This window comes from Coregonus clupeaformis, chromosome 5 (genome assembly GCF_020615455.1).
Source record: "Coregonus clupeaformis isolate EN_2021a chromosome 5, ASM2061545v1, whole genome shotgun sequence".
NCBI lineage: Eukaryota > Metazoa > Chordata > Actinopteri > Salmoniformes > Salmonidae > Coregonus > Coregonus clupeaformis.
In genome coordinates this window covers 6,539,237-6,552,024 of record NC_059196.1, presented here as the reverse complement: position 1 = coordinate 6,552,024, position 12,788 = coordinate 6,539,237, and the positions used below count along the sequence as shown (strand labels likewise).

The 12,788-nt window shown below is 44.3% G+C and overlaps 1 pseudogene; it reads left to right on the top strand.

Annotated features, from left to right (window-relative positions):
- The window catches only part of LOC121559853, a 70,523-nt pseudogene that overhangs the window by 3,455 nt on the left and 54,280 nt on the right, over positions 1-12,788 (top strand).

Here is a 12,788-nt window from a genome sequence, read left to right as displayed (position 1 = left end):
TTTGCAAATAAATTCATTAAAAATCCTACAATGTGATTTTCTGGATTTTTTTTCTCAATTTGTCTGTCATAGTTGACGTGTACCTATGATGAAAATTACAGGCCTCTCTCATCTTTTTAAGTGGGAGAACTTGCACAATTGGTGGCTGACTAAATACTTTTTTTCCTCACTGTATATATATATATATATATACACACACAGTGGGGAGAACAAGTATTTGATACACTGCCGATTTTGCAGGTTTTCCTACTTACAAAGCATGTAGAGGTCTGTAATTTTTATCATAGGTACACTTCAACTGTGAGAGACGGATTCTAAAACAAAAATCCAGAAAATCACATTGTATGATTTTTAAGTAATTAATTTGCATTTTATTGCATGACAAAAGTATTTGATACATCAGAAAAGCAGAACTTAATATTTGGTACAGAAACCTTTGTTTGCAATTACAGAGATCATACGTTTCCTGTAGGTCTTGACCAGGTTTGCACACACTGCAGCAGGGATTTTGGCCCACTCCTCCATACAGACCTCCTCCAGATCCTTCAGGTTTCAGGGCTGTCGCTGGGCAATACGGACTTTCAGCTCCCTCCAAAGATTTTCTATTGGGTTCAGGTCTGGAGACTGGCTAGGCCACCCAGGACCTTGAGATGCTTCTTATGGAGCCACTCCTTAGTTGCCCTAGCTGTGTGTTTCGGGTCGTTGTCATGCTGGAAGACCCAGCCACGACCCATCTTCAATGCTCTTACTGAGGGAAGGAGGTTGTTGGCCAAGATCTCGCGATACATGGCCCCATCCATCTTCCCCTCAATACGGTGCAGTCGTCCTGTCCCCTTTGCAGAAAAGCATCCCCAAAGAATGATGTTTCCACATCCATGCTTCACGGTTGGGATGGTGTTCTTGGGGTTGTACTCATCCTTCTTCTTCCTCCAAACACGGCGAGTGGAGTTTAGACCAAAAGCTCTATTTTTGTCTCATCAGACCACATGACCTTCTCCCATTCCTCCTCTGGATCATCCAGATGGTCATTGGCAAACTTCAGACGGGCCTGGACATGCGCTGGCTTGAGCAGGGGGACCTTGCGTGCGCTGCAGGATTTTAATTCATGACGGCGTAGTGTGTTACTAATGGTTTTCTTTGAGACTGTGGTCCCAGCTCTCTTCAGGTCATTGACCAGGTCCTGCCGTGTAGTTCTGGGCTGATCCCTCACCTTCCTCATGATCATTGATGCCCCACGAGGTGAGATCTTGCATGGAGCCCCCAGACCGAGGGTGATTGACCATCATCTTGAACTTCTTCCATTTTCTAATAATTGCGCCAACAGTTGTTGCCTTCTCACCAAGCTGCTTGCCTATTGTCCTGTAGCCCATCCCAGCCTTGTGCAGGTATACAATTTTATCCCTGATGTCCTTACACAGCTCTCTGGTCTTGGCCATTGTAGAGAGGTTGGAGTCTGTTTGATTGAGTGTGTGGACAGGTGTCTTTTATACAGGTAACGAGTTCAAACAGGTGCAGTTAATACAGGTAATGAGTGGAGAACAGGAGGGCTTCTTAAAGAAAAACTAACAGGTCTGTGAGAGCCGGAATTCTTACTGGTTGGTAGGTGATCAAATACTTATGTCATGCAATAAAATGCAAATTAATTACTTAAAATCATACAATGTGATTTTCTGGATTTTTGTTTTAGATTCCGTCTCTCACAGTTGAAGTGTACCTATGATAAACATTACAGACCTCTACATGCTTTGTAAGTAGGAAAACCTGCAAAATCGGCAGTGTATCAAATACTTGTTCTCCCCACTGTGTGTGTGTGTGTGTGTGTATGTATGTATGTATATATATATATATATATATATATATATATATATATATATATATATTCTTAAATTCCATTCCTTAGTAGATTTGTGTGTATTGGGTATATGTTGTGAAATTGTTAGATATTACTTGTTAGATATTACTGCACTGTCAGAGCTAGAAGCACAAGCATTTCACTACACCCGCAATCATCTGCTAAACACGTGTATGTGACAAATAAAATTTGATTTGAATAACATACAGTATATCTCTGCTTTGGAACAGATTTCCAAAATAAAAATCACTTGGAGCTGATTTGCTGGTGTTTTTAGGCTTTTATGTCCAACAATTCCACATCTCAGAAAACTAGGGGGGCCAAATAAATTTGGCCCGCGGGCCACCAGTTGGGGAATCCTGCTTTACATTAGGTTGCTCTTAGTTATGCTATAATAAAATATAAACTACAACATTGTATTAACTTGTTATAGTGACTGGATTATAATAGTTTATGGAGTTGAGTGGTTTTTGTAATTAGGCCTATACAAGAGGAATAGGGACTGTGCAATTTCAAAGCAATTACTACAACAATATATAACAACTCATATATAAGAGCAACTTAATGTAAAGTATTACCAATAATCATATCAGACTATGCCCCTACACCTTATTTTATCTGAAGCCTCCTATCTGAATTTGTCAATTATCTCCCACAGTCAAATTATTTGATTCTTACCCTAGTATGAGGACCACGGCGGGTGGCCAATCAAATTCCTGATGAAATCCTGCAAGACCCAGAGTTACAGGAGGCTATCCACGCTCTGCCTGCAAATTACAACTTTGAGATTCACAAGACAGTCTGGCGGGTGAGACAGGCCACGTCTAAGAGAGGTAAGCTCAGAATAGGCCTATTCATTAAATTTCTACTATCTATTAGGCTTGGATAATATACTCTATTAGGCTTGGATAATATATTTCTTATGCTATTACCTTACACAATTGCAGTTGGCTCAGAACAGGGCAGCACAGCTGGCCCTTAAAAGTACACAGAGAGCTAACATTAATGACATGCATGTCAGTCTCTCCTGGCTCAGAGTGGAAGAGAGATGGACTTCATCACTGCTTGTTTTTGTAAGAGGTGTTGACATGCTGAATGTACCGAGCTGTCTGTTTAAACTACTATCACACAGCTCGGAAACCCATGCATACCCCACAATACATGCCACTAGAGGTCTCTTCACAGTCTCCATGTCCAGAACAGACTATGGGAGGCGCACAGTACTACATAGAGCCAAGACTACATGGAACTCTATTCCACATCAGGTAAATGATGCAAGCAGTAGAATCAGATTTAAAAAACAGGTAAAAATACACCTTATGGAACAACGGGGACTGTGAAGAGACACACACAAGGGTATAGACACATGCATACGCACATATTGTGATATTGTTGTATGGTGGTATTAAACCTTTTGTATTGTGGATAGGTAGTGGTGTAATAATGTCATATGATGTACTGTTTTATATGTAATGTAAGTGCTTTAATATGTTTGGACCCCAGGAACGATAGCTGCTGCCTTGGCAGCAGCTAATGGGGATCCCTAATAAATACAAATACTGGAATAGACTAATGAGGTGTGTCTATCAGTTCCTGGCTAATGTATTGCTATTGGGTTGTGATGGTGATGAGAGGGCTGAGGGGTTATTGGGTTGTGATGGTGGTGAGGTGTTGTGATGGTGATGAGGGGTTATTGGGTTGTGATGGCGTTGTGAGGGGTATGGGTTGTGATGGTGATGAGAGGGTTGAAGGTTTTTTGGGTTGTGAGGGGTTATTGGGTTGTGATGGTGATGTGAGGGGTTATTGGGTTGTGGTGGTGATGTAAGGGGTTGTGATTGTGATGAGAGGGGTTATTGGGTTGTGATGGTGATGAGAGGGCTGAGGGGTTATTGGGTTGTGATGAGAGGGGTGAGGGACCCCACTTTCACCACTGTGGCTTGTGAGTCACTCCCTGTCACTCTTTGACGCACTATCTTACAACAGCCACAAGTCCCTGCATTCCCACTGCACAGTGCACTCACACATACAGGTCACAGTGATGGCACTGATACTCCCATCTGACAATCACACCTAGAGAGCTAGAATGGAGGGGAAGGGGGAAAGAGGGAACAATGAAGAAAATAGCAGCATTCAATATATCAGTATGGTGTGAAACATGCTAACTTAATTAAAGACACGTGGGAGTAATCCACCCAACGCTGCCAAAAATCTAAACTGCCATATCCACCCGGGTGTTACTGAAAGAGCATGCCAAAACGCTGATCCCTTGGTGATGTAAATGACAGCCAACAACAAGTGTTTCATACAGTAAAGGAGTTACAGTCTAGCTAAGTAACAGGTGGTGGTGTGTAGGGAGAATGGGGTGGTCTATGACTGGTCCCCATGGTCGGGGTGAGATGAGCTTTGGTGTGACTCAGTCTGCCTGTCGCTCCGACTATGTCCTAAATGGCACCCTATTCCCTATACAGTACACTACTTTTGACCAGAGCCCTCTAGGCACTATTGGGGATAGGGTGGCATTTAGGATGCAGCCTCTGTCTCTGTTCTGTGATGGTTTCATTAGAGTGCTTCCTCTCTCTCTGGGCTCGCAGGGCCAAAGATCACCTTATCGACTCTGTTGCACTCTACCCCTCTCTCTCTCTCTCTCTCTCCCTCTGAGTCCATCTGTTTCTGCCTGGGCTTTGAACCCCTTTCACTCAGCCTCTCTCGCTCATTCTCAGTTGAATTGGCCTCTTTGTTTTGGTCTTTTCACTTCCTGTTGGAATGGAATGAAATGAAGCAAGCAAACACCATTGTTTTTACTGCCTAGCCTCGATTGTTGAGTGGTAACAGAAGCAACGTCTAAGTGAGCATACATTTGGTTCTGGAGAGTTACCATAGCTCCTTAGAAACGTCAAATATCTCAGATTTTACTGTGATCATTTCAGACTATTTTCATGGTATCCCAAGAATCTGCGCTATTCTGTCTGAAAATGAACATAATGTACAGATTCTTTTTAAGGCTCAAAATGGTATCTTCAGAAGGCTTCTATTCTTCTTTGCACCAAATATATGTGCAGGAGCAACATCTGGTTGGGCACCAGGTAGCCTGTCGGTTAGAGCGTTGGGCCAGTAACCCAAAGGTTGTTAGTTGGAATCCCAGAGCCGACAAGGTGAAAAATCTGTTGATGTGCCCTTGAGCAAGGCACTTAACCCTAATTGCTCCAGGGTCACCGTTGATAATGGCTGCCCCTGGCCGTGACCCCACTTTCCAAGGTTGTCTCGGGGGGGGTTGGGGTATGCAAAAAATATATTTCCAATGAAATAGGACAAATATAAGCAGCCACCAAATTATTATATTACATCTGTTATTGTTAAATAATACAGCCATAGTTTAACTGATCACATTCTTTATCATACCTCAATTTGTCTCTATGTTGTCCTTGTATATTTTTTTCATCTTGTTTTTCCTGTGTGCTGAGTTTCCGTGCCTGCAATGGTCTCGTTCTCACGACAGTTGTTCAGCCTTGCACACTGAATTGTACCTGTGAAAGTGGAAGGCAGGAAACAGGCAGGGCAAAGTGAACGGAAAGACAAACAACCGTGTGTGTCTGGAGGAACCATGAAAATGTTTCCCTCAGGGCTGCCAAACTAACACACAGAACTGTTTCTCTCAGAAGAGACACAACAGCATCGCAAATAATCAAAAGGTTAGCAGTAGCACTCGCAGACGCGCATGATTTCCCTCTGGTCTTCTCGTTTAACGTCTCGGAATTCTTCTGATGTTACATCTACAGAATTCTACAGATGTTTTTTGGAGAATGTTTTAGAAAGTGAAGAGTCTGGGAGAAGCTCCATTAGAGCAGCCAACCACTAATTGCAGACAGAGGTTGAGGCAACTGTTTTCTGCAGAAGCACAACTCTAAGTGCAGACTAAGTGTGCCCCACAGTATACTGTTACCCTAACGACTACGCTGAAGAACTACAGACTGAACTGAACACACAGATGCACCTTCCAGTCCACACTGTTATAGAATGCTAATACTATTCTAGACAAAAAGTCAAATCTGATACAGAACAAATCTCAGTGCTGGGGCCCGGCTAAACAGGATTGGGGACTTGGAAGAGAACTAGGTTGTTTAGCTCGTCAGCTGACCTTTTCTCCATTCACACACTAAAACTCCTTGCTGCACCAACTCTCTGTGGGCACCTTCCAGACTGAAAAAACCCTTTCTGCCAACCAATGCAGAGCCATTTTATTTCCCCCTGCACGTGCAAGATGTTCCTCCTTTTGACACATGACAGCAGACCGTGCGCTGGCTGACAGGCCGACACTCAAACCAATCACAGACTATCATATGCACATGTTGGTATGTGTGTCCGTGAGAGTGAGGGGGTGAATGACAAACACACAAGCATTCTTGACATTTGATTGGTGTTAATGCTCCTGTGACATTCATGACTTTTCAGCTCACATGTGTATACACACACACACACACACACACACAAACACACACACACACACACACACACAAACAAATGCTTCTAAACCCTTGTGCAGAGCCTTCAGCAGTGAGAGCAGATGGAGAGAGAGCTCTTGGCTTCTGTCAGCCAGGGCTGTGGTGAGGCTTAGAAACCTTTCTCGGTTAATAAACTCGCCCTTTCCCAAGTAATGACCTGTCTCTGTCTGTCTACATGGTGCACAGTGATCCCTTAACCTTTCATCAGAAAGATACACACTCCTCTCCTCCTTCCCTCTCCCCTCCATCCATAACGCTTCAGAGACATCCTTTCTTTCGGTCAGTGCCCTTTTTATTTTTCCTAGGCTATCTTTTATTGTTCAGTGTTGCCTACAGTCCTGTTTTTCTTGTTTATCTTTGCTGTAGGAAACCACTGCAGTATGTGAACATGGGCCTAATTAAATATTTATCAACACTGCAGTCTAAGTGTCCATTGACTGTAGCCGCATTGATTGGTTTATCAAGGTGATGTGTGACAGGGGCTGTCTGACAGTGAAACATTGTCAACACTGTCTTCCTGCTTTATCTAAAGTTGATTTAAACACATCCTCCAGTCAGTCCCTCCAGACACTGTGCTGAGATGAGTCCCAGTGTCTGCTAGAGCCAGCCCACTGATCTTAGTATGCACTGTGAATGGAGAGTGTGTTACCTTTGATGCAGGAAAACATTTAAAGTGTTTCTTCAAATACTGCAAATGACATCGAATCAAAGCGGATTTGTGAAACAGAGGACAGTGGACGAACGGCTTGTACACAAGTATGAAATATCACACTGTGATATAATCCCATTTGAGTAAAGAAAGGCTAAATGTTCATTCATGCTAAGGACTTTACATAAGTATGCATACCACAATATGTAACCACGCCAACATAAGGACATCAGTCTGTTACCAAGACAACAGCTCTGGATAACCAATTTATGCAAGAATCAGGCAAGGGCTTGATGTGAGGAGAAAAAAACCTCTTTGTTATTCAAAATGGATCTGTTCCAATCTGAAATTAATGTGATATCAATTGAAAACTGAAAGGATTAGACCTACTGTGATGTTGTACATTTGCCAACAGTGCAGAACCTGCAACACCTGTAAGCACTTTGCCAGGGATGGATGAACTAGCCTTCTAGCCTAGTTTTGAGAGAACTATGCTGTAATTGATAACCCCTGTTTTGTGCGTTTTGCCTACTACTGTTGACTGTGGCTACAGTATTTGTAATTTATGACAGAAAAACAACCATGTTTTGTTTGAAATGTTTTTGAATTTTGTCACTGTATTGCGTCTGTTTGAAATATGGATTTAGTTGTGGTACTCTGCAGAAGTTGTTTATCTGACCAGTTTTCTGTACGTGTTCCCATGGGGTCGCAGTTATCTACCCCTCCTCTGACCCTTAAGAGTAGCTGTTTCTCCATGTCCTATAGCCTGTTATGTCTTAGATGTCATTATGTTTATTTGATGTTTACGTTCAAGATGAACCTAAATTATGCACGTTCTCAACAATAAAAGGAAATTGGGTGAGAAACGACATTTTGAGAGAGCATGCCTTTTTTTATAGTATTTTTTCTCTGTAAAGTTGTTGGCATCATTTAAAGAGGTGTGATATTTTGCTTCTCAACCCTGGCAATGAGTCAACCTCCTGATGAAAGCATTTTCCATTGATTCGTCTTAGCTGGTGTCACACTGACAAGTTCCTACCGGAAACACGCTGCTCTCAGCCCTTCACATCAGCAGCAGGACCAATCCTTCCTTCGTGTGATTGCTTGATTCCCATTTCACAGCGATTTGATCCGTTTCTCCATGCTATCTTAATGCAGAATGAGAAGAAACACAAAGTTTCCGGATGCATAGCGGTCTGCACGGTGAGAGGGATATTTGTGTGTGTGTGGCTGTGACTCATAAAGCTGTTGGCTGTCATTGAGAGAGACGGTTGGAGAAAGGTGACTAATGGATCGGTAGGAAAAGAAGGGAGGTGTGAAGACGGCGCTGATACACTTCCATTTCCTCTAGTGCATCACTCAGTAAGATAAGGCAACAGTAATGCCTTGAAATGTCAGCTTCCTTCTGTCTCAGTGAAGCACTCTGCAGTAATAACATAAGCAACAAGATACATGTATATGCTGTCTAGGATGTATTAAATAACGTGGTGGTCACTCAAACTGCAGCTGTGTGTGTAGCCTGGCTAGGTTGTCCTCTTAACCTTACCTCTGTCTGTCTGTGTCTGTCTGTCTCTGTTCACAGTGGCCCTGCAGCTACCGGAGGGCCTGCAGATGTTTGCCTGTGTCATCGCTGACATCATCGAGAGGTAGGTACAGCAAACACTCGCACCACTCACTGATGTGTTTAATAGGTGGCAAGTGCAAGTGTCACTCATGCTCATAAAAAAATAAAATAATAATAGATACTTTTATCCATTTGTTGATAGCTCAAAACATTGATGTTTCTCCCTGAAACAGATCCCCTTGACTTTGTTGTGTGGAAGTTTTGGTGGTTTTAGAAGGTGAGTGAGTGAGCAGTCGTTGTCCTTGCTGAAGTGTGAAGTTGAGCCGGCATGGCCACTCTCTAGTCATTAAGCCAGACAGTCTTATCATAATTCCCTGCCTGCTGCAGCCAGCTCATATCTGGGCCTTTGCAGAAAATTAGACACGATTGCGTCCGCGGACCGAGCGGCTATCAACGCTTCATTCGTTCACGGTTGGAGGAGAGCACAGCCATTATTCTTGTTAATTACATCTTGTTACAGGCTGCGTAGGCCCCTATTGCACACAAACACTCCGTCACACAGACACACTCACACAAACTGATGCTGGAGCACAAACCTTCCCACAGTTTGGAGTGCCTCGGCTTCATTGGTTTGAATCATTTGTCTTGCATACACTGAGCTTTGGCCTACGCTGTGCCAAAACAAGTTTGTGCAACATTGATAAATTGTTTGTAACAAAAGCAGTAATCCCCCCCCCAAAAAAACCTTTAATGTAGATCTAAAACATGTATTTGAAGTGTTGAAAGAGGAGCTCTGTGTGTTTAAGGGCTTTCTTGACTTCTGTGGTTGTTTCCTTCATCTTCTTATTCCACCCCTCTCTGCCTCTCTCTCTGCTGGGACTACTGTAAGGGTTCTCTAAAAGAAGATGGCTGCATCACTCCACATCCAAAGTGGATTACTTTCCTAGGTGTACAGTATGTTCAATACTAATGAGGTTAGTTGATGGAAGTGAAGTATAGCGAGCTTGGGAAGGGAAGCTTCCACATGGTTTTCAGTCAGAGCACATATTTGATTTCAGACAGGAAACGTAGTTCTTGGTGTCCTCATATGAAGCCATGCCTGTCATACGGTATGGACCGTTGACAACTTTCCTCTCTCCTCCACCTCGACCCAGCACCCCTCTTTCCTTTTAACCCCTCTCCATCGCTCCGCTAGTGCCACGCCTCCCTCATTCCGTCTAATCTCTCCATTACTCCCTGTATGGCCATCCCCCCCCTCTCTCTCTGGCTGCGAGGGGAATGGGGATTGAGGGAGCGAGGCAGAGAGAGGTGGTGATAGGGGCCATGTCTTATCAGCAGCACTGCTATCAGTAGGAGAGCTGCCGCTCTCTCCTATCTGGGCTTAAACCAACACCTTATACGCTGTGTCCATCCCAGAGTCCTCTAAATTAATGGCAACCCATCACCTTAGACCATCTCAGCCCGTTTCAGCTAATTAGAGCAATTAACGGCAGATAATTGCCTTCCTCAGGTCCTCCTCACCTCCCTCACACCACTTCTCTTCCTCCCCCTTCTCTCCTTCATGTCTCACCCTCTCACCCCATCCTCACCAGATCCTACAAATGGTATAAAGAGCAGTTTCCTCTGTCATCAGTTGTTGTTGTTGTTGTTGTTGTTTGTGGTTCTTCTCTTCTCTCTGTATAAATAAAGACATCGGCAACCTCATTTGACTCCCAGGTCACAGTAGTTCACTGTGTTCCAATGATCAGGCCAAGTGTTACATGAAGGCAGTAAATCTAGGGAATGGGCATGGCCCCTGAATAGGGGATCTAGCTACAGAGGGATTGTTGGATAGTTAGTGTCCCTGCCAGTGACCTCTGTGTCCCTGGTCACCATGCTGTATCTGACCTCTATTCACCCTTCTCATACTGTGGGGATAGCAGAGGTTTCTGTCAGATGTGGATGTTCAGTGACAATTAAGGGCCCGGCTCCATCTCACCCACTGTGGTGCTATGGTCATCAGTCAGTCAGTGTGTGGTCTGGGGACTGGCCAGGGCTGAGGTCCATATCAGTGTGGGGATGAAGAGGCTAAGCTGCCCCGTGTGTAAGGAGCTTGGGTGGGATGGACTGCTATAAGCCCTAATGAGAGCAAGCTGTTCTGAATTATAGGCCATGCAGTCACAGTTAATACACATCAACTTTGAGGGTGAACGCACGCACGAAGGCGCTCACACAAGGACAAAAACACAGACACGTGTGCGCGGTAGGCAGAGACTGGCACCTCCAGTACATACTCAGCACAGTGCTCACATACAGCCAGAGAGAACGCCTACACAAGGGGACAGAGGTGCTCATAAAATAAGCAATGGACATACATGGACACGCACTGAAACAAAGGCGATACTAGGCTTGTAAAAGCTGCTCTCATTTTCAACAGTACAGTATATGTGTGTACAGACACACTCAGGCCTACCTATAGAGGATTGGCTCATACATATAATATGTGGCTATCTGTTCCAGCCAGGCATCTGTAAGCATACTCTCTCCCACAGAGAAGTAGAGAGACTGCACCACGCTTCCACTGATCATTTAGAAAGCGGGCCTGCTTCTGTTCTTTAAAGAGGCTTTGATAGACCCACAAAGAACTTAGTAAACCTTCTAAAAGTCTGCTGTAATGGCTCCAGTTGAATAGGCATGCTCTGACTTCACACTGTATCCTCTGCTCTCCTGTAATACAGCTACACACTGGTTGCGTTCCAATTGGCTCCGTATTCACTATATAGTGCACTACTTTTGACCAGTGCCCTAAATAGTGCACTACTTTTGAATAAGGCCTATAGGGCTCTATGTAGGGAATAGGGTGCCATTTGGTACAGCGTCTTGATAACTGCCAAAGCCATTTAAAGAGACTTAAGACATAACTCAACTTTCACAACAAGTAAACAGACAGATAAGAACACAACCGAGGAAAAAGTGATCAGAACAACAGAAAGAATCCCTAACTTGGACAGGCAGGCGGCGGGCAACGGTGCGTGTTGTCATCCCGACATATGTTTCATTGCCTTTGATGCCACGCCAGCTGTCTTCAACGCAGCCTTGAATGATACTTTGATGAACTTCCTTTAATATTTACTGTGCTGCTCCGGGAGTGGAGTGCCAGGGCTTGTGTTGTTGTCGTCCCAGTCATCTATGGCCTAGTCCTGGAGACGGGGAAGGAGAGAGAAGGAGGGAGGGAGGGAGGGAGGCGGCAGTAACATTTAATGTCCTCTGTCACCGGCTCTCTGGCATGGAAACGATGGGCCTCTCCTCCACACAGAGAGAGATGTTGGCTTGTGACATAACTAGGATATTGTATTTGGGGGTGAAAGTACATGACATGAGAGCATTATGAAACTGTGGGCCCTATTCAATGACTCATATAACTGTGTTCACAGTATAAAACAAAGAGGAGGTCATTTTTATATTTCGGCTTTTCAAACATAGATTTGTCACTGTGCTGGCCCAGGAGAATGTTATTTATGATTGACTGGCCCTTTGTAATAAATGCCATGTCAGATCAACCACAAGCAGTGATTGACCTGCCACTGTGTCCATGGCAGCGGAGTGAATGAAATGGGAGCTCAGAGCCATTTCTCTCTCTGTCAATTAAATTAAATTCCATTTGCTTTATTGGCATGACGTAACAATGTACATATTGCCAAAGCTTACTTTGGATATTCTCTCGCTCTGTCACTGATTCACTCACACACGCACACACAGAGAGCCCCTGCTGTCTCAGACTTTTCTGGTCCCTCTCCATCATAGCTCTGGACCCCAATATGGGGCTTCATCAGCCTTATCCAGTTCAGATACTTTTATTCATTTTAGTCTGCAGTAGCATGTGAGCAGCAGAACCAACCTCTGCCCACAGCCTTCCATGGTAAATAGAAGGTCCCCTGTAGCTCAGTTGGTATAGCATGGCGCTTGCAACGCCAGGGTTGTGGGTTCGTTTCCCACAAGGGGCCAGTATGAAAAATTTATGCACTCACAAAACTGTAAGTCGCTCTGGATAAGAGCGTCTGCTAAATGACTATAAATGTAAAAATGTAAATGTCAGCCCTGCCTCCATAGAGGAAGACAGGCAGGAGCCTCCCTGCCCTTGCCTCACCACTCACCCTCCAGCCTCTCTGTTCCTCCCACAGCACAGCTGAGCAGTAGGTAGCGGGAGCCCGGGTGTGACAGTGTGTGTCCCGGCCTTCTGTCCCC